At 46.7% G+C, this 22,462-nt stretch overlaps 1 protein-coding gene across 1 annotated transcript in view; it reads right to left on the bottom strand.

Annotated features, from left to right (window-relative positions):
* Positions 1 to 4,635, bottom strand: part of STRA6 (signaling receptor and transporter of retinol STRA6) — a 58,764-nt gene extending 54,129 nt beyond the window's left edge. The window contains exon 1 of the mRNA XM_081207729.1: positions 4,233 to 4,635. The gene's annotated coding sequence lies outside the window, so the exon portion shown is untranslated. The remainder of the gene's footprint in view (positions 1 to 4,232) is intronic.
* Positions 4,636 to 22,462: the final 17,827 nt, after the last annotated feature.

Here is a 22,462-nt window from a genome sequence, read left to right as displayed (position 1 = left end):
AATGTGAAGATTTTTATGGTAAAAGTAAGCATGATAAAAAAAATGGTTAAAAATTATGATATATGTAAACTGCTAAAGATGAGATAAAATGAAAATCAGATGGGGGGACTTGGGGAAGCTCATCTAACAATGTTTAGAAAAAATAAGACAAGAATTTGTTTGTATTGTTTGTTTTTCTGTTTGTGTTGTTTAGTTGTGTTATAAAATGAATAAATTTTTTTTTGCAAAAAAAGAGAGAACTGCATCGTCATATTGGGAAAAGGTTTACCTGTTGGACTGCGGCTTGCCATCCACATTGCAGAGGAAAAGTCTTGCCATAACCTGCCCATTCAAATCAATCATCTCTGCATCATCTCGTTGTTGTTGTCATAGAGATTAGTGCAGCCCTCACTGTTTATTTAGCAAAAATTCATCAATGGCTGTGAGCTGACCTCGGTTATGCGCCCCTCAAGCCAAGGATAGGTAACTATACAGATAGGTAACTATACAACCGTAAGAAGACATATGAAGCAGTGTTGCCATATGTCCAGAATTTCCTGAACATATCTGGCAATCGGCTGTCGGAAACAGTGTGTGAGCGTAAATCGCTGACATCCAGGAAAATCCGCATGTATGGCAACCCATGTCGGCAGTGTTGTTTTTGGCGATTTCCATTAAAAATAGCTCAACAACTTTCCCAAAAGAATCTCAACAACTTTTCTGTCTGGATTTTCACTCTATTGGATTTTCACCTATCCAAAGGCAGCCCTGTATAAAGAAGTCTTCTAAATTGTTTTTCATGTGTATGTGTGCGTGTGTATGTTGGAAGCTGCCCAGAGTGGCTGGGGCAACCAGCCTCAGATGGGTGGGGTGTAAATAATAATAATAATAATAATAATAATAATAATAATTTATTATTTATACCCCGCCCATCTGGCTGGGCCTCCCCAGCCACTCTGGGCGGCTTCCATAGAAACCAAAAATACACTAAAATATCACACGTTAAAAACTTCCCTGAACAGGGCTGCCTTAAGATGTCTTCTGAATGTCAGGTAGTTGTTTATCGCTTTGACATCTCGTGGGAGGGCGTTCCACAGGGCGGGTGCCACTACCGAGAAGGCCCTCTGCCTGGTTCCCTGTAGCTTTGCTTCTCGCAATGAGGGAACCACCAGAAGGCCCTCGGCGCTGGACCTCAGTGTCCGGGTAGAACGATGGGGGTGGAGACGCTCCTTCAGGTATACTGGACCGAGGCCGTTTAGGGCTTTCAAGGTCAGCACTAACACTTTGAATTGTGCTCGGAAACGTACTGGGAGCCAATGTAGGTCTTTCAAGACCGGTGTTATATGGTCCCGGCGGCCGCCCCCAGTCACCAGTCTAGCTGCCGCATTCTGGATTAATTGTAGTTTCCGAGTCACCTTCAAAGGTAGCCCCACGTAGAGCGCATTGCAGTAGTCCAAGCGGGAGATAACCAGAGCATGCACCACTCTGGCGAGACAGTCCGCAGGCAGATAGGGTCTCAGCCTACATACCAGATGGAGCTGGTAAACAGCTGCCCTGGACACAGATTTGACCTGTGCCTCCATGGACAGCTGTGAGTCCAAAATGACTCCCAGGCTGCGCACCTGGTCCTTCAGGGGCACAGTTACCCCATTCAGGACCAGGGAATCCTCCACACCTGCCCGCCTCCTGTCCCCCCAAAACAGTACTTCTGTCTTGTCAGGATTCAACCTCAATCTGTTAGCCGCCATCCATCTTCCAACCGCCTCCAGACACTCACGCAGGACCTTCACCGCCTTCACTGGTTCTGATTTAAAAGAGAGGTAGAGCTGGGTATCATCCGCATACTGATGAACACCCAGCCCAAACCTCCTGATGATCTCTCCCAGCGGCTGCATGTAAATGTTGAAAAGCATGGGGGAGAGGACAGAACCCCGAGGCACCCCACAAGTGAGAGCCCAGGGGTCTGAACACTCATCCCCCCCCCCACTTTCTGAACACGACCCAGGAGGAAGGAGCGGAACCACTGTATGACAGTGCCCCCAGCTCCCAGCCCCTCAATAATAAAAATATTATTAGTAGTAATATTAGTATTATTATTAGTATTATTATGGAATAAGGGTAAAGGGACCCCTGACCATTAGGTCCAGTCGTGGCCGACTCTGGGGTTGCGGTGCTCATCTCGCTTTATTGGTCGAGGGAGCCGGCATACAGCTTCCGGGTCATGTGGCCAGCATGACTAAGCCGCTTCTGGCAAACCAGAGCAGCGCACAGAAACGCCGTTTACCTTCCCGCCGGAGCAGTACCTATTTATCTACTTGCACTTTGGTGTGCTTTCGAACTGCTAGGTTGGCAGGAGCAGGGACCGAGCAATGGGAGCTCACCCCATTGTGGGGATTCGAACCGCCAACCTTCTGATCAGCAAGTCCTAGGCTCTGTGGTGTAACCCACAGCGCCACTCACGTCCCATTATTATGGAATAGGATGCCCTTATTTTCATCAGAGAAATGTTGGAGGCTTTGCCTCAAGGCTTAGAGTGTTTAACCTCTGGGTACAGAGGGAAGGCCTGGAATACGCTTAGGGTACATCAAAGGAATGGACAGGGTGGGTGATGAAGGCTGGTTCACTAATCTTCAGGGGGCCCCCACCAAGAGGAGAGGTCAACCAAACAAGAATCACAGCCTTCCCACAGTGATTCAGGTTTAATCTCTGCTTGGTGGGAGTCCTGTCCAGAGTAGGAAGAGAGTTTGGAGTTCAGCCCTTCCTGGACAAGGAGGTTGCTTAACAAAACCACGGCCACTGGCGAAGGCTGTCTGTGCTTCAACCCTGAACACACAATAATAATAATAAAGCTCTGGCTCCAGAGGGCCCAGAGTAAATGCAGAGTAACACGAGAGCGATAAAAATACAGATTTAGAATGGAATTAGATGAGACACCATCCACACCATTGCTAAATGCATGAGTAGGTTTTTTGAAAGTAAATTGCAAATGTAGAGCATTTAGCCTTTTGCTCTTACATCACCCAACAGTGATGTACCCTGCCTTTGATACTTGAGACTCACACTATTGTTTGACTGTAAATTATCTCAGTTGATTTTCTGTGGTTGTAAACAGCCCTGGGACCTTCAGGTGAAAGGGAAGAAATCTAACAGATAATAATAAAGTACTCCTTTCCCCATTCGCTCCAATAGAAGCTGCTGCAAATAGCAAGTGCAGGGGCCCAATATGGATCAGGACCACAACAGGGGCGACAAAGAGTTAAAGCCCCCAACCTCTCATGCCAAGGTTCGGATTCAGATCAGGCCCCCCTTGGCATTGGGGCGGGGGTGGAAGCTTCCATTGGGATGAATGGGAAATGGAGGAAATCACGGTGACTGAGGAGCTCGTTTTATTTTTAAAAGTACATTACAATATAATTTATATCCACTTTGTATTGGTTAGCAAATCTGAAATACAAGCATCATAAACAATTCTTTCTTAAAACAAGAAAACAAGCCCATCTTAAAATCAGATGCTTCACCTGTTTTGAAGTCCTGCCAATGAACATGTCTTTGTTCAAGCAAAAGCTTCCCCCAACTTTCCCATAAATATTCCTGAATGCCTTTGAAACTTTACTCTGGAGAGTAGTCATATTGATAATGACAGCTTGGGGTTAAGTGGAAGTTGGCAGAGCTCAAAACAAAACATCCAATTTTTAATGTGTTTGAAGATTTAAATTCCAGCAAATACACGTATATCCCAGCAAATTCGTAAGAGAAAAACTCAGGAACTCACTCCAGAAATTAAATTATACTGAACAGAAAAAGTTACAATTCTTGTTTTATTCTCTCTCTCTCTCTCTCTCTCTCTCTCTCTCTCTCTCTCTCACACACACACACACACACACACACACACACACGCACACACACAAACAGAGAGAGGGAGAGAGAGAGACTTCTTAACAGGAAAGAATTCATATAATCCTGGTTCTAATTAAGACAAAATCTAAAGAGGATTTGAAAACAAAACTTTTGTACTTTGGATCACCAGGAACGCTGCTTTCATAAGAAAGAAAACGGCCAGCTTTCTTTATACAACAATCCCCACAGGTTGAATAATTGGGGATTTTAAACGTTACTGTTCAGTACGGTGGTTACATAGAACTTTTTTTGCGGCTTTTTAAAAAGGCTAACCGTTTAACACATGGCCAGCCCAAAGTTCATTGGTAAAGGAAATAAGATGGTTTGAAGGCAGAGCAGGTAAAACAGAATATTACCTTGTTTGCAATCAAGATCTCCAAAGGCAGGCTAGCAGAGAGAGAAGGCTAACTTCTCCCCAGCAGGTAGACAAAACAACTTGATGAGAGGAGTCCAGATTGTTCAAAGACATGCAAAATCTGCTGATTTCCCCCTTCCTCCCCAGAGGTGCCCCCTTGGAACCTGTTTTCCTTAAGAGCTCATTGCCTGGGGTTCAGCCTTGAGAGGCAAGGGAACTCTGCAAAGCCCAGCTGAGCTCAAGTCTCCCCTCATCTGACCAGGGGAGAGATGCAGCCCCAGGGAAGCACACTTGGGAGGCAAAGTTCAGCTGGCGGGCAGAGAGTGAAGGATCTCCTCCAGGCAAAGAACTTTATCCCCTTCACGGCTAAAAGGGCTTGGCTTGGGGCCAGCCCAGGGATCAGAAAATTGAAAACAAGCAGCCCTGTGATTCTCCTCTTCCAAGGCTGGTCTAGGAAGGGAGCAGAGAAGCCCTTCTGCCCACAAGGATTTTGTCCATCCCTCTGTTTTGTTCTTAATCCCTCTGGCCTAAAAGTGTTGTGAGTGTGGAGGGAGTTATTCATTCACTTATTTATTTACTGCGTTTATAGTCCATCTCTTCCTTCAAGGAGCTCAACGAGGCGTTCATGGTCCTCCTTTTCCTCATTTAATCTGCACAACAACCCTGTGAGGTGGGTTAGGCTGAGAAAAGACAGTGATTTAGACCACTATTAGCATATAAACGAGGGACGTGGGTGGAGCTGTGGGTTAAATCACAGAGCCTAGGACTTGCCGATCAGAAGGTTTGCGGTTCGAATCCCTGCGACAGGGTGAGCTCCCGTTGCTCGGTCCCAGCTCCTGCCAACCTAGCAGTTCGAAAGCACGTCAAAGTGCAAGTAGATAAATAGGTACCACTCCGGCGGGAAGGTAAACGGCATTTCCGTGCACTGCTCTGGTTCACCAGAAGCGGCTTAGTCATGCTGGCCACATGACCTGGAAAAACTGTCTGCGGACAAATGTTGGCTCCCTCGGCCAGTAAAGCGAGATGAGCACCACAACCCCAGAGCCATTCGCGACTGGACTTAACTGTCAGGGGTCCTTTACCTTTACCTTTAACATAGTAACTTTAACATAAGTAGCACCTTTAACATAGTAAATTCAAAGGCACCCGGATTTGGTCCATGACCTGCCATTTAAAGACCTTCGCCAAGAAGGGGAGATGGGAAATTGGCTGGTAATTGCTTAGATTTTTCCAAATCCGGGGTGGTTTCTTACCACTGCCTCAAGCAGACAGGGACCACCCTCTCTCGCAGGCAGGTATTAACCACCTCCCTGGCCCAGCTGGCTGTCCCCTCCGTGCTAGTTTTTATCAGCCAAGAGGGACAAGGGTCCAGAATACAAGTGGTCGCCCTGACTGATCTGAGCACCTTGTCCACATCCTTGAGCCCTTCTAATTGGGTGCCACAATTTCAGAAGGATATAGACAAATAGGACTCTCCAGGTTGGAGGAGGGGCTGGCACACGACCCAGAGCTGTGTGCCCCTTATCTGGCCTGCCCACCTCCCACACCTTAACTCCCCCTACCCTGAACCGCTGCAATTAGGACCCCTCTCCTCTCCTCAGCTCTTCTCCTCCCAGACACATATCCCCTCTCTCAATAAAAAACAACAGCAGCAAAATACCCATGCAAATTAAAATAGCAAATTACAATAGTGTTAAGCTTTAACACTGAGTGGGTTCTCTGGCTTTCTACATAATGTAAGAATGAAATAAAGTTATGAGCCGTACTAGATTTAGTAGCTGCTCTGTGTGTACACTGATTTTTTAAATCTTGGATATCTCGCTGACCCCACCCTTGCTTGCTACGCACGACAACCATTGTTTACCTGAAGGCAAGCGACTCTTCTGCACTGAGTTGCCAAGGCTCCATCCAAACAAACTTCTCTCTGCCATCTCCCACCTATGAAATTTGTTGGACAGGTGCCTTCTTTTCAGTGGCTGCAATTGCAGAGAGCTTTTCACGGCTGCTGAAGGAGCAACTGCTTTCTTAAACTGCTCCCCAGCCAGGGGTGGCATTGTGGTTTTTCTTTTCCCTGAATGCACAAGTTTTCGGTGAATGGGCTGTGGATGCAGCGTGGAGCATGAAGCACATGGAGAAGGAAACCGGGTGTTTTGGAGGAAATGTTGGGCCCTGTTTGAGGCAATAGAGGAAATCTGCTTTGGAGAAAGCCCCTTTCGCCAAGCTGTGGCAGCCCTTGCTGATGGTATCTGCCCCACATGAGACAACAGCAGCTCCTCAATGACGGTGCCGTCTACATGGTCAAAGGAAGGACTGACCCATGGAGGAACACAGAGGCAGAATTACTAGTGGGCCATATCCAAGCGACCGCTAGCAGTCTCTGGATTCCTCACGGCCACGCTGACATTTTCCGTCCTGCGGCTTTGGTGAAGCCATGGCTGGCAAGGCAGGGGAGCCCCGCGTCCCTGTGACTTTGCAGAAGTTGCGGCTGAAGGCCGAGGAGAAGGTCCTAGACTTGGACTTTGAGCTGGTGAGCGTGCAGTTCAATGAGGCCGGGAGGTACGCTCTGAGGCTCACGGTGGAGAATCCACTGCTGGAGGGATCTGGCGCTGGGGTGCAACTGCGGGTGAACGAGGGGGACCTCCTTTACACCAACACGGCCACGACCGACATTGTCGAGCAAAGCAACCTGAATGAAGTCTATGCGTTTGAGAAGAGGCAGTTCCTTTTTACCTTGCCCAGAGGTAAGAAGTCAGGGTGGATGGGAAGCAGGAAGAACACGGATGAGTCCTTCGCCACCTAGGAGAGATCAGGAGGATCAGATCTCACCCTAACCCAATGCCACAGTAGTGAGATTCCTGCATGGACAGGGGGTGGACTAGACGACCTTTGATGTCCCTTTTTAAACATTTAGTCATTTAGAAAAATTTATACAAAGCAGTTTACAAAAAAGATAAAGCACTGAAATTATCACTACGAAAATGTAATGATGGTTTAAGATGATTGAAAAGTTAAAATAGACTAGAAACAGATTCGGGTGGAATCTAGACACATAAAAATGTTGCAAAATTGCTTTTTTAAAAAAAAGTTTTGGAAAAAATATATTGAATTTGCCATAGCTCACCATTGCCATCTAGTGTCATATTCACACAATGCGCTTTACAACACACTTCAAAAGTTTTATTTGCAGCTGTATTGCTGAGTCTTAAGACTCGTGTCAACTTTCTAAACATCTGAACAGCCTTGCCTGGATAAAAAATGTTTTTAGGAGGCGCCTGCCTGATATCCGTAGGCAGTGCTTCCCCCCCCCCAATGTTCAGGGCTACTCTCATTTTCTTACTCATATTGAAGTACTGCCCCTCAATGAGGCCAAGCTTAGATTCACAAAATGTTTAGGGGTATGCGTCCCCCTGCACACACCCCCAGGAAAAAAGCCCTGTCCGTCTCCACCTCCATCTTTCCGCCCAGACACTGAGGTCCAGCGCCGAGGGCCTTCTGGTGGTTCCCTTGCTGCAAGAAGCCAAGTTACAGGGAACCAGGCAGAGGGCCTTCTCGGTAGTGGCTCCCGCCCTGTGGAACGCCCTCCCACCAGATGTCAAAGAGAAAAATAACTACCAAACTTTTCTAAAAGACATCTGAAGGCAGCCCTGTTTAGGGAAGCTTTTAATGTTTAATAGGTTATTGTATTTTAGTGTTCTGTTGGAAGCCGCCCCGAGTGGCTGGGGAAACCCAGCCAGATGGGCAGGGTATAAATAATAAATTATTATTATTATTATTATTATTAATTATATTTGATAGGGGGCAGTGAGTGGGGTGAGTCTGCCGCACTATTTATTGGAGGTAAGGTGTTGGATTTGCTACGGATGGCTTGGATGCTACCATGATTTAACAGCTGTTTGCGCTGGGCTCTCCCCTCTCCACCCACCCAGGCTTCTGCAAAAATGACAAAAACCACGATGCCCGGCTGCGAATAGAAGCTCTGCGCCTTTGCGGTTCCTCGCTGAGGACCAGTGTCCGGGCCGGGGAAGCTTTCTTCGCCATCTACCCCCGCACCAACCAGCCCCGGATGAATCTCTTTGCCAGCAGAGACGAAGACCTGTACCGCTATGGTGACATCATGGTGTTGCTGCGGGTGGGCAGCGATGACCTGGCCATGCATTGTGGGAGGCTGGCCTACGCGGTGTCGTTCCATGAGCACCGGCCTGTGGCCAAGAAACAGGCACCCACCAGTCCTCTGCCACCCCCCAGGCTGAAGGAGAGGAGCCTGCCGGCTGGGACCAGCTCCCCAACACCTTCCCAGTCGCTGCCGGTCCCACAGCAGATTCACTTTGCACCTGAGCCACACCCTTGGCCCACTGAGGAGTCCTGCACACCAGGGGTAAGAAATGTCAGAGCAAGGGCCAGGTCTGCTTCTGCGCTGCAATTTGTTGCGACGGAGGGAGCAATCCACGTGAAAAGAAAATAATGACCGGCAGCTTGCCATCACGCTTTCTAGTGTGTTATTTGTATATTGCAATTGTTTATCTTGAAACCAATAGAAGAGTCTTTCTGGCTCCTGCAGGGCTAATAAATTTGTACAGAGCCTAGGACTTGCTGATCAGAAGGTTGGCGGTTCGAATCCCCATGAATAAACCATGAATAACATTCCCCTTTTCAAACTTGCAGCGGATGCGTTTGCTCAGGCTCACTAAAGTTCTGGTATTTCCCCCTTAATCCCTCATAAAAGATAAGACACGACACAGTCTTCTATAAAAGTATAAAAAAGAGTTTACTCACATATCATTCTGTTCACAATAGGATCCCAGAAGGCAGACTTAGCTTAGAAAAGTAACATATATCTAGAAACTATCTCATAAGAAGACAGTCCCTTGGTCCTCTCTTGGCTGGAAGCTAAGAGGGCATCTTTGGCTAAGCAGATGTTGCTTCTTCAATGCATGTAGTCAAAAAAGAGAGAGATGGCTGCCCTGCCCTGTGCTTTTGTCATTACCTGCGCAGGTGAGGCCACGCCCACCTCTAGTCATGTGCAGAGGAAGTCTGTCCCAGCCCAGAATGTTGAATGTTCACTCTAGGAATGTTGTACTTGACTGCTCTTGTGTTTCACATCCCACAGATGTGATGTGTGTGCGTGTTACAGAAATTGGCCGCCACCCCTAGTCTCTGCCGAGTGGTAGCAAAATTCCACGGGGTTCCAGGTGGAACCCAGGGTTTGTGCCCCTTTGGAGAATTGAAGATGTAGAAATGTAATCAATCCACCCATCAAGGAAGCATGACTCCTGTGCTTTCTCTTCCCCTCAGCTGCTGCCCAGCCTACCTAAGCCTGAACTGGAAGCATCTCCTAGAGCCATTAAAGAGTTTTCTGATGAACAGCTGTCATCATCTCTGCCATCCTCTTCCACCTCCTCCTCACCAGCCTCACCAAGGCGATTGCCAAGTGATGCCAGACTCTGCCTCCCTTCGCCAGGATACAGCCCTGAGCTGCTTTTTGAGAATATATTTTCAGGGGTGCTGGTAAGTCAATGACTTTTGGTCTGTTCTGGGAATGGCAGACCTGTGACCCTCCAGATGCTGCTGAACTCCAGCTACTCTCAGCACCCAGCCATCATGGCCCACAGTCAGGGATGATGGGATATGGAGCCCAGCAGCATCGGGGGTGGGACGCAGGTCTCTGTTCCTGGTCAATGTGGTGGGCAATACTTACAGCGACCTTAAAGGTAAAGGGACCCCTGACCATTAGGTAAACTCGTGGCCGACTCTGGGGTTGCGGCGCTCATCTCACTTTATTGGCCGAGGGAGCTGGCGTACAGCTTCCGGGTTATGTGGCCAGCATGACTAAGCTGCTTCTGGTGAACCAGAGCAGCACACGGAAACACCATTTGCCTTCCCACCGGAGCGGAACCTATTTATCTATTTGCACTTTGACATGCTTTCAAACTGCTAGGTTGGCAGGAGCAGGGACCGAGCAACGGGAGCTCACCCCGTCGGAGGGATTCGAACCGCCGACCTTCTGATCGGCAAGTCCTAGTCTCTGTGGTTTAACCCACAGTGCCACCCACGTCCCACAGTGACCTTAGGTAAAGGTAAAGGGACCCCTGACCATTAGGTCCAGTCATGGCCAACTCTGGGGTTGCAGCGCTCATCTTGCTTTACTGGCTGAGGGAGCCAGCGTACAGCTTCCGGGTCACGGAAATGCCGTTTACCTTCACACCGGAGCGGTACCTATTTATCTACTTGCACTTTGAAGTTCTTTCAAACTGCTAGGCTCAATTCAACACCAGAGGCTTTGCTCCAGGTACCACTGCCAAGTAAAGCCAGGGGACCTTCTAGGAGCAGGGCCTTCTTAGTAGTGGTGCCACACTTCCTTTAAAAAGTAAGCTTTTAATGCTCCCCCCACCTTTGTACATATTGACATATCCATGCTTGTGTGACTCAAAGCAATACTATTTTAGTGTAGATTTTTAAACAAAGCACATTAAACTTGCGTTCACTCTTCCAATCCTTCTAGGGACTTCTCTGAAAAGATATTGTTATTTCCCCTCTGGGGGGGAAAAGGCAGACCTGCCTCCCCTATGGGGGGTTACATATGTAGGAAAGCATCCTGGCAGGTAGGACTCTACATAGCACAAACACCCTGACCCAGATCTGGCCCCAAATCAATTGGAGGGTTGGCCTGATGTTTAATTAGTTTTTAGCAGTCACGAAATTAAAAGACGCCTGCTTCTTGGGAGTAAAGCAATGACAAACCTAGATAGCATCTTAAAAAGCAGAGACATCACCTTGCCAACAAAGGTCCGTATAGTTAAAGCTATGGTTTTCCCAGTCGTGATGTACGGAAGTGAGGGTTGGACCATAAAGAAGGCTGATCGCTGAAGAATTGATGCTTTTGAATTATGGTGCTGGAGGAGACTCTTGAGAGTCCCGTGGACTGCAAGAAGATCAAACATCTCCATTCTTAAGGAAATCAGCCCTGAGGGCTCACTGGAAGGACAGATCCTGAAGCTGAGGCTCCAATACTTTGGCCACCTCATGAGAAGAGAAGACTCCCTGGAAAAGACCCTGATGCTGGGAAAGATGGAGGGCACAAGGAGAAGGGGACGACAGAGGACGAGATGGTTGGACAGTGTTCACGAAGCTACCAGCATGAGTTTGACCAAACTGCGGGACGCAGTGGAAGACAGGAGTGCCTGGCGTGCTCTGGTCCATGGGGTTACGAAGAGCCGGACACGACTAAAAGACAACAGTAATTATCCGTCCACTTGGGAGGGGGGAAGGAGAAACTTCATCTCCTCCCCCCCCCCCGACTGACAGCAGGAAGGCTCAGTCCTGTTAGGTGCTGCTTGCAAAGGAGCACCCTGCAACCTGCAGGATCGTGCCCATGCAAGGTGCGGGAGGGACAGGCAGGAACACTTGCCCCAGGTCCCAGAGGGCTAAGCTGACCAGGGGCCCACTAGGGACCAGCTTTTTTGTTGTTGTTTTTTTGTTTATAACTTTATTTTAACAATACTCCTGCCCTGCCCTGGGCCTCAGACAAGCTCTGCATAGGCCTGCGCAAGATTGAATCCTTCACTCACCAGCTGGGGAGCAGGATTCAATCCTGCTGGGTATTCTCCCCCAGTACATTCCCTGCAGGGGACTAGCTGCAGAAGGAGATTCCTGGCGTCTTCCTGCCCCCTGACAGCCCCAGATATCTCTGGGTGACCTACCCTGGGGTGTCCCAGGGCTAGTTCAACCCAAGCCTGGATCCCACCCAAACTTTGGCCAGATCAAGCTCACAGGCCTATTAGAAGCTCCTGTGGCTTTCCCACTTGCTGATTCTTTCAGAACATCCAAAGCAATTCTGGAGGAGAGTGACTAAGAGGATTAAGGGTCTGGAAACCAAGCCTTACGAGGAATGGTTGAGGGAGTTTGGGATGTTAAACATATTGGAGGTCCCAGGCCACAGAAAGGGTTAGGCTGGCCTCAACCAAAGCCAGGGCTTTTTCAGCTGTGACTCTGATCTGGTGGAACGCTCTGCCACAAGAGACTAGAGCCCTGTGGGACTTGACATCTTTCCTCAAGGCCTGCAAGACAGAGCTGTTCCACAGGCCTTTGGCCAAGGCACAATCTGACCCGCTCTCTCCTTCGGTAATCCTCATAGAACTCTAGCCCAATGGTTGCCATTAATTAGATTTTTGAATTGATTTTAGAAAGAATTGATTTTAGAATGCATTTCAATTAATTGATTGTGATTTTATGTAAACTGTGTTACTTTTATTGTCGGTAGCCGCTCTGAGCCCAGTTTTGGCTGGGGAAGGCGGGATATAAATAAATTATTATTATTATTATTATTATTATTATTATTATTATTATTATTATTATTATTATTATTATTTTTAGCCTGGAAGAGAGGAGAGTGATACAAAAGCCATCTTCAAATGTCTAAAGGGCTGGCACATGGAGGATGGAACAAGCTTGTTTTCTCCTGCTCCACAGGGTACAACCCGTACCCAATGGCTTCAAGTTATAGGAAAGGAGATTCAGAAATACCGTATTTTTCGCTCTATAAGACGCACTTTCCCCCTCCTAAAAAGTAAGGGGAAATGTGTGTGCATCTTATGGAGTGAATGCAGGCGGGGGGCTCTGCTCAGCGCTCCCTTTAAAGAACCGCGTGGAGCGTGTGGTTTCTCCCTCCTCGGGGAAAAGCCCCCAAGAACTGCACACACACTCGGCGCGCTCTTTAAAGGGAGCACGGCTCCTGGGGGAGCCTTCCTCCTGCCGCCCGGAAGAGGCTTCGCGCGACTATCCCATAAGCCAGGACAGCAAGAGGGATCGCTGTGCAGCAATCCCGCTTGCTGTCCTGGCTTCTGCCTTAGCCCCGCGCAGCCTCTTCCGGGCAGGGGAGCCTTCATCCTGCTACCCTGAAGAGGCTTGGCATGACTATCTCTGAAGCCAGAACAGCCAGAGGCTATCCCAGAAGCCAGATCCCTCTTGCTGTTCCGGCTTCTGGGATTCAGAATATTATTCCCCCCCCCCCATATTTTCCTCTTCCAAAAACTAGGTGCCTCTTATGGCCTGGTGCATCTTATAGAGCGAAAAATACGGTAATTTTCTGGCTGTATGAGCTGTTTGAGAGCGGAACATCCTTCCTTGGAAAATGGTGGACCCTCCTTCCTTGGAGGTTTCTAAGCAGAGGTTGGGGGTCTATCTGCCAAGGATTCTTCAGCTGTGATTCCTGCATTGCAGAAATAAAAACCTGACCAAATAGGGACTTGTCTCAGAGGAAGCACCGACCGTATTTTATTCAAAAGCACTTATTTCCAAGACCCCTGCGTTCTTATCCTGTAGCATTTGACAGGGAAGATGTGTGCTGGGGGGGGCGCTCCCTTTCCCCCTTTGTGTCGCTAGAACATGTGCATGCCTCTGTCTGCAGATGACGATGATAATTGCGGAGGCCTTGATTGAGTTTGCCTGGCAAACGTCTCGACGCAAAGGAAATGGCGATCGATATTAATCAGCCGTGAGCTGTAGTTATTGTAAAGGGCAGTTAAAGCGTCAAGGCAGAGCAGCAGCTGAAGGATGGGGAGACATCAGCCAATGCTATTTATAACAAGTCTTGGGGCTTGAGGGTGAGCACAGCTGCCTAAAGTGGTGATAAAACTTCACCCATCCTGATGTCACTCGGGAAGCAGCCGCCAAGACAACTAGATTGAAGGATGAAATGCCATGGGTTAGCTCTGCGGATTTTGCTGCAAGGGAGAGGCTGCTTTGCAAAGGTTCTCTGAAAGGCTATCCAAGCAGTGCCGTGGGCCTCCGCCTGAAGAGCTATTTAATGCAACGCTCAGCGGGCATTAAGTGCAGCTTGTGTGTGTGTGATGCAAGTAGAATCTGTCAGTTTCAGTTCTCCCAGCTTCTCATTTTTCCAGTCTTAATTCCAGTTTCCCACATTCCTCCTGCAACCTGCAATTTATCTAAGAAGAGCCTGCAGGATCAGGCCAATGGCCCGTCAAGTCCAGCATCCTCTTCTCACAGTGACCAATAAGATGTCCCTTTGGGGAAACCTGAGACAAGTGCACTCTCCCCTCCCATGTTTTCTAGCAATTAGAATTCAGAAGCATCGTTGCCTCTGACAATAGAGGCAGAGCATTGCCAACATTATCGTTAAAAAATTGTTAGAGCTTTGGTGTGAATTTCTCCGAAAAAATACAAATTTTTTTGCGTGTAGTTTGGACTAAGATGCACATTTTTGCAAGCTGTTTCCCCAGTGCAATGGATTTTTGTGTGTTATTTTCACCAATATATGTTTTTCAAGCACATTTCCCCCAAAACACCCATTTTCGTACGCTCTGGTTGGAGAACGGCATCACAAAATCCAGAGAAGTCCAGATTTTGAAGCATTTCTGTGTTTCCACATTGGTCCAAGAAGTGTGAATTAGTTTCTCACTAAAATGCAAGCAGAATTGAATCTCTCCTCTGTCCCTGTATGCAAGGCATTTCTGCTCCAAAGGGTCTTCTAGTCCAACCGCCAGCAATGCAAGAATCTCAGCTGATGGGGAACTGATGGACCTCCAGATGTTGTTGGACTCTAACTCACTCTTAGGCTAGCCACTCTGTGGTGCCAACTCCTTTCCAAAATGCACGTTTACTAATTGCGCACATAATCAATCTGTAGTGTCATTCATGGAGCTGGAGTTAGCAATTGTGTCAGTGAAGTGGACAAGTGTTAACTTAGTACAGGGATGGGGGACTGGGGCCCATCCAGATCTGGTTGGGCATCAACACCCACCAGTTCCAGCCAGTGTGGCCAGTGGTCAAGGAGGAAGGCAGCTGCAGTCCAACAACTCCTCCCAGAGGGTCACAGGTTCCCCATCCCCACTACGGAAGATGTTCACGGCTGCTGGCGTGGTGCCTTTTAAGGTACAATCCCCAGGCTTTGCTTGCTTGTGAATTACCGTATTTTCGTATTTTTTGCTCTGTAAGACGCACCAGACCATAAGACACACCTAGTTTTTGGAGGAGGAAAACAAGAAAAAAAATATTCTGCATCCCAGAATTCAGAACAGCAAGAGGGATCTGGCTTCTGGGATAGCCTATTGCTGTCCTGGCTTATAGGATAACCATGCACAGTCTCTCCCAGGCAGCGGGATGAAGGCTTCCCCAAGAGCCATGCACACACGTTCCATGTGGCTCTTTAAAGGGAGCACTGAGCAGAGCCTCCCTCCTGCATACTCTCCATAAGACGCACACACATTTCCCCTTACTTTTCAGGAGGGGAAAAGTGCGTCTTATAGAGCGAAAAATAGGGTAGTGTGTAAGAGTGGGTGTGGACTACAAAGAACACCCTTCCATTACATTAAAACAGAGTTTGGGGGGCCATCTCTGTCAGGGACTCTAGCTCTGGTTCCCTTAGATACCATTGGCCAGGGAGCAGCAATGGCTGAGGTCTTTCAACTTCATTTCCTCTTATTTGGCTGCTTCCTCCCAGAGAAAATCCCTCTTTAGCACTCAGGTGGAACAAATGGCAACCAGGTTTTCTTAAAGCTAAAGAGTGGGTTTCTCTGGGAAAGGTGTGGGGCACGAAGAGAATCGCTTGGGCCTGTGCTTTCTAAGCCGAGCCTTCATGTCCTCAGGGTGAGCTTGCTGGAGGCATCTGGCGTAGCTCTGGGAAGGAGGGGCTGCGTTAGATGGTCTGATCCAGCGGCTTTCTTCTTAATGTTCTCAGTGCCACCGGGAGGAGGGGAGGGACAAGACCTGGGCAGTCACCAATATATGTTTTGTGCCAATCCTTCCTTTGTGTAGTAATGTCAATGAAGTTTGAGGATTGCAGTCCTTAAATGTTGAGCAAAATGGGCTTTCTTCCACCTTGACTTCTTCTGCACAAAGACCTTGTTTGCCGCATGGCCTATGGGTTGCACAGGGTTAAATTCTGCATGTTATGGGTGGGGGTGAGGTGTTTATGGGATATAAGGGGGTTTGGGAGAACTGGACTGAAAAGGGGAGGGAGTGATTGATGCTGAATTGATCAGCATTCCTAAGCAGGTGTGGAAGTCCGCCTGGGGGTGAGCAAGTCAATTGATCGGAGCGATGCTCTTATTGCACAGAAGCACCCGGTCATATGTAATGGAGCGTTGGCTCTGGGCCCAGTGAGCAGTGAATGCAGCTTCAGGGACCACAATCTCTCCTAGCCTTTTGTATGCCTTTTGCTTGAACAAACATGAGGCACAGAACCCCCCCTTGGCTGCACTCTGTCATGCTCCTGAGACACGGTGCAAGCGTAGAGGGTGTGTGCATGTGTGTGTTTACCCAAGAGACCTTCCTGTTTCCTCCTTTGCTGAGAACGTGGCTGCAGGGGGACTTCCGGGTTGGCGCGATCTGGAAATGGTGGATTCCCTCCGAGCTGCGGAGGGAATCGGCTCAACTGAGGACGGGTCTTGCCGCGCCGGCGACGCGGGGACCCTCAAAAACCGCAGGCGCTGAAGCCTGCGGACTGAAGACTCGGTGGGCACCTTAAGCGCCCCCCCAATTCACGAAGAGCCTTTTTAAAGGCTGCGGAGAGGATACGGAGGGTGGCGTGGTGCTGAGAGTCGATCGCTACCTCGGTTGAGCGAAGCCGCGAGCCATGACTGGAGAGCGCTGATTCCCTTCCTTGAAATTCGGACTGAAAAGAATAACCCGTGAGTAAAACGGAATTGGACTTTATGAATATTATCCCGTGAATTTGAGACGACCGGGGGGTGTGCTAAAAGGAAGTCCGCACCCCCCCCCTTCTTGCAGACGATCTAAAGCAACGATATAAGAACTAAGCTGGAGTGCCTACCCTTTGTGGGGTGAGTTGAAAAAGACATTAACTTCCAAGATTTGGCAAAAAGAAATTTTGAGCTGGAGAGTGGAGTGTTGGAAGCTTTCTTTCAGTTGTAAACAACCCCCCCCCTCCCGGGCCCGGGAGCGTCCTGCTTTTGAGCATGTGGAAGAGGTGCAGAGTTTGACAGCTGTCAAAGCTGTCAAACGGACAGTTTAAGTGGAAAAATCGTTATTTAAGATCCCTCTGGATTAAAATGAGTTGCAATTGAGTTAAAACTGTTGGAAACAAAGTAATAACAATAAGTTGGAGGATTGTTGGAGAAAGATTACTAAGTAACCAGATTCCCTCTAGGGGGAATTCTGTGAAATTACAATGGCTGTGGATGGAAAGTTACTAGTGGAAATCGAAAGAATGTTTCATCTGGTGGGAGTCTTACAAGAGCAGAGTCTGGCTATGAATAAACAACTTATGACCTTGACTTCTGGAACAAGCAGCTCTGCTGAATGTATTGAGGACCTGGATGAGAAAGAATCCACAGCTGAATCGGAAATGATATCTAAAGAAGTGGAAGAGACTAAACAAGAAAAAGAGAAAGTAAAGTTGGAAAGTACCAACCAGAAGCTGACATCTGTGGAATATAAACAAGGAGACTTTTGGATTACATCTAACACAAATCTGCGAAAGATGCAAAAGATGAAGGAGGAGGCCCCGGGAGTTTATGGAACACAGGAACTTAAAATAAAGAAATATGATGGGGGCCTCCACTTTGATTCTGACTCTGAAGATGCAGACTTTGTGGAAATTTTCCAGCAGCTGTTTCCAAATGTTCTTGTGGGAAGAGAATATGGTTGGATGGTGACAGAACTTTTTCGAGATTCGACGACCGACATAAAGGATTACCAACAAGACTGGCGGAGAGGGACTGAAAGAGACTTGAAAGCCTCGGACGTGAGGAACCCAGGCTAAGAACTGACATTTTGGATATGTACTGGGAAGGGACGAAAACCGGGGATGGGAGGGAGGGAAGAATAGAATTGTAAAAACACTCAAGACCTTTGGGTTTAGTTAATATGACTTTTATTTAAGACAAATTGGGAAATCAATGGAAGAGAACTTGAGTCCAACTTAGAAAAAATTTACTTTTCTTTATAAAAGAGGTAATTTTAAGATGATTAAGAAGAGAAATACCAATTTGCTGACACAATTCTGGGAATGGGGATGCATGAAGGGGGGTGGGGGGAAGTCAGGGAACAAGGTTAGGAAAGTAGGATTTTCTGAAATTATACATGTTTTTGTCTTTTGTCTTTTCTGTGTGTATTTGTCTTTATAAAAGGTGAAAAACCAATAAAAATTTCTATTAAAAAAAAAAGAGAACGTGGCTGCAGGTGCGAAAGAGCCAGGTGCTTATGCTAGCACGTGCGGAAAGGAATTAAAGGTGGATTATGCAGGTCCGCTAGGACAGCTAGACATTGTTAACAATTTTTGACTTCTTTATCCATCTCGGCTACATAATGTATTCCCAGGCACGGGTGGAGCGGCTCAGCTGTCTGCCTTTCATGAGCAGGAAAGCTTCAACAGCTTCAGTGTATGCAGTTGAGATCACTTCAGCATTATGGGGAAGGGAAAGAGCTATGCAGGGAGGGCGTTGGGTTCCCCCCTCCCTCCATGCACACAGGAAATCCTCCTCTGCCTTTTCCCAGGCCTCATTTATTCAACCTAATTTTCACAGCGAGGAATTAATGGATCTGTCTGTTTCTGGTTCATGTTGATTCATAAGTTTATTTCATCATGTTTCTGAATTTATCTGGTTTCTTTGAAAATCCGCGTGAAAATTCATATTTAAATTCATATTTTCTCTCATCGGCAGTATTTCTGTTTATATAAAGCAAAATTTTAGTAGTGCCTTTGGGTGGATCTCTCTCTCTCTCTCTCTCTCTCTCTCTCTCTCTCTCTCTCTCTCTGTGTGTGTGTGTGTAGATGATAGATATTTACAACAGATGCACAAAATCAACAGATGCACAAAACAAGCAAAGGAAAACAAAAGCCATAACTGCAAGTGTAATTGTGACTAAGTGAAGTACAGAAGTTGTTTACATCCTCTTCAACATTAGAAAATAAATATGGAGCAATGGGTCAGAATTTACAGAATGAAGTTAAAGCAAAAGCTACCATCACCACACACAAAAAAGAAAAGAAAAAGAGAGAGATTTGTTTGTTTTTGAGCTGAGAACTGTATTACTGTTTGGAGAAGTGTGGAATATAAAATATAATTCCTTTCTGATCCACACGTTAGAGGTGCAGATCAGAATTTGTAGAAATTGAATACCTGAAGCACCCAAGTCTAATAATAATAATAATAATAATAATAATAATAATAATAATAATAATAATAATACCAGGCATGGGCTGGATCACTCCCATGGAGATCCTCCGTGGGCCAGGCTGATGCAGCGCGGTGGCAGAAATTGCATCTGTGCATGCTCAGATGCTGAAAATCGCGCAGAACAATGGGGGTGGAGATGCTCCTTCAGGTATACTGGGCTGAGGCTGTCTAGTCAGTACCAACACTTTGAATTGTGCTCAGAAATATACTGGAAACCAATGTAGGTCTTTCAGAACCAGTGTTAAATCGTGTCAACAGCCACTCCCAGTCTAGCTGCCGCATTCTGGATTAGTTGCAGTTTCCAGGTCACCTTCAAAGGTAGCCCCACGGAGAGCGCATTGTGGTAGTCCAAGCGGGAGATAACCAGAGCATGCACCACTCTGGCGAGACAGCTTTCACCTTTGTCCCTAGCCCACCGGAGATCATCGACTAGAGTGACCAAGGCAGTTTCAGTCCCATTTGTTAAAATGTGAAAGGAAAACTGAGGTTCTTAGGATGCTGAATTCTGGGCCCTGGATGGAGTCATTATGAATGCCACTATTTTAGGTCCTTGAGTTTTCCTGCATTATCTTCTTAAGTGTCTCTTGTACTCAGCTGCAAAGTCCAAATTGCTTTTAGCGAGAATGAGGTTATCTTTATCCATCTGGCAAAAATCGGGATTCCTATTATGTGACAGAGAAGTACTCAAGTAATTGAGGACAGAGCAAGAAAGAAAATTGGAGGAACGAGAAATGATCTTACCTGCTGACTACATTTCTTTATCATTTGGGGGGGGGGGAGTGATGTTCTTGATATTTCCCATGCATTTTTTTTAAAACAGCAAACACATGGAATCAAATTTGTCTTATTTTGTACTTGTAATTTATGGCTAATAATTAGCACCCTGATATTCCTGGTTTTGAGTGGTGTCCCTCCCCCCCCCCCAACTTTCTGATCTGGTGAGAAAGAGGGAGAATTTCTCTAGCAGTTTTAATTAGAATATTGTCCTACTTCTCAAATGATTTTATTCCAGCCCAACCCCCCTCTTTATATTCCTGGGCTACCTTAAACAATGTTATGGTGGATGAGCATTTGAATGATTAGTTCCTGTTTTTGTTTTTAAACTGGCATATGATGGGTTTATTGCTAATATGTGCTAATGAATGAATTTATTCGTCCACATGGTTAAAGATTTAGAGTGACAGGTTGCAGCTTGGATCCTGTGACGTGTAGAATCAGGATGTCTGACAATATCAATAACTTCTCCCTGCTCATTGCTCACCCCCTCAGCTCCCCAGTGTGTGTAAGTGTGTCAAAATAAACACTTGAGCATTTTTCACTCAGATATACCCATGGAGACAGTTTTCAGTAGACACCCAAATTCCCTAACTAGGAACAGACAAATCTATCCATTTTTCCAACCCTAAGTAAAGGGCATCCAATTTCTGCATCAGTATACTCCCCCCGCCCAGTTCATATGAAAATCTGTACTGATTTTCAACACATTTATTAACATTTTTGCACACAACCTTTCCTAAAGCAGGCATTTCTGCAATCAATTTTTTGCAATATAATTGTTGCTTTGGTGTATTATTTTTCTATCTATCTCTCTATAGATATATACAGTTTTGTTTGCACTTCCCCCTTTAAACACTCATTTTTATTGCTTGGAAAACTGCATTGCAAAATTCAGCAAGGTGCAAATTTCAAAGGATGTTTCCATTTGTGCTTTGGTTTGAGATGTGTGAATCACACAAGTTTGTCTGCCACTTTCTCTCCTACCTCTCTCTCTCTCCCTGCAAGTTCAGTTTAGCATTAGTGCAATTAATGGGCCTTCAAAAAGCTAAAAAGCTTATAGATAAGGCTTGTAGAATGAATGGAAGGCCAGCACTGAAAAAATGTATTTATTTAAAAATGCTTCCCTTTAATTTGTATCCTGTACCAACCCAGCTAAAAGTTTCCCCAACCTGACATCCTTCAGTCTAAGCCATTTTAGTTTCTCTCATTTTCTCATTCTTCTTCCACTTCTAAATTTAGCTCTCCACATTTCTTCAGTAATATACAGATATTATTTTTTAATCATGTTGAAAATCCATCAGCATTTTACTGCAAATAAACGTACTTTGTGTACAGTTTTGACTAATATACACATTCTATTGCAAGCAGTTTCCCCATGCATTTTTGCACACTATTTTCATGAATGCAGGCATTTGTATGTATGTTTCCCCTTAAAGGTAAAGGACCCCTGACAGTTAAGTCCAGTCGCGAACAACCTTGGGGTTGTGGCACTCATCTCGCTGAGGGAGCCGGCGTTTGTCCGCTCTGCAGACAGTTTTTCCAGGTCATGTGGCCAGCATGACTAAGCTGCCTCTGGTGCAATGGAACACCAAAACCAGAGCAGCGCACGGAAACATCATTTACCTTCCCGCCAGAGTGGTACCTATTTATCTACTTTCACTTTTTGGCGTGCTTTAGAACTGCTAGGTTGGCACGAGCTGGGACCGAGCAATGGGAATTCACCCCATAGTGGGGATTCGAACCGCCGACCTCCTGGTCGGCAAGCCCAAGAGGCTCAGTGGTTTAGACCACAGTGCCACCCGCGTCCCACATGTTTCTCCTTAGTGTAGAATGCATTTTGTACATATTGCTTGGTCAAATAACTGCATCACAAAATTTTCTAAGGATATCTGTGTTTCTGTTTGTGTATTGGTTGAAGAAGTGCAAATTAGGTAGGTTCCCATCAAAGCTACACCCAAGCAAATACGTTTCTGCCTGTGTTGGCTGGTTGGACTGGTTTGTGCCTACAGCTGCACACCTGTGTTACCTGCCTCCAAGGGCAATTCTGATGTACCACCATTCCTTGTGGTACTTGGGTCCAGTTTACCTATGAGATCACCTTACCTCCACCTTCCACACCCCCTTGACCACTTGGATTGGTGCAACTGGCACTAGTGCAGGTGCCACATAAAACCCGTTCCTCATTTTAGTGTGTGCACTGCCTATTGATCTCAAGCAGGTGCCTTCACTGTACACTTTTCGACACTTGCTAAAATATTCTTGTTTAGAAAAGCCCTCCCAGATGTTTAGAAAGTTGATG

The sequence above is a fragment of the Podarcis bocagei genome (genome assembly GCF_964188305.1).
Source record: "Podarcis bocagei genome assembly, chromosome: 9".
Lineage (NCBI taxonomy): Eukaryota > Metazoa > Chordata > Lepidosauria > Squamata > Lacertidae > Podarcis > Podarcis bocagei.
This window is presented reverse-complemented; position numbering and strand designations above follow the sequence as displayed.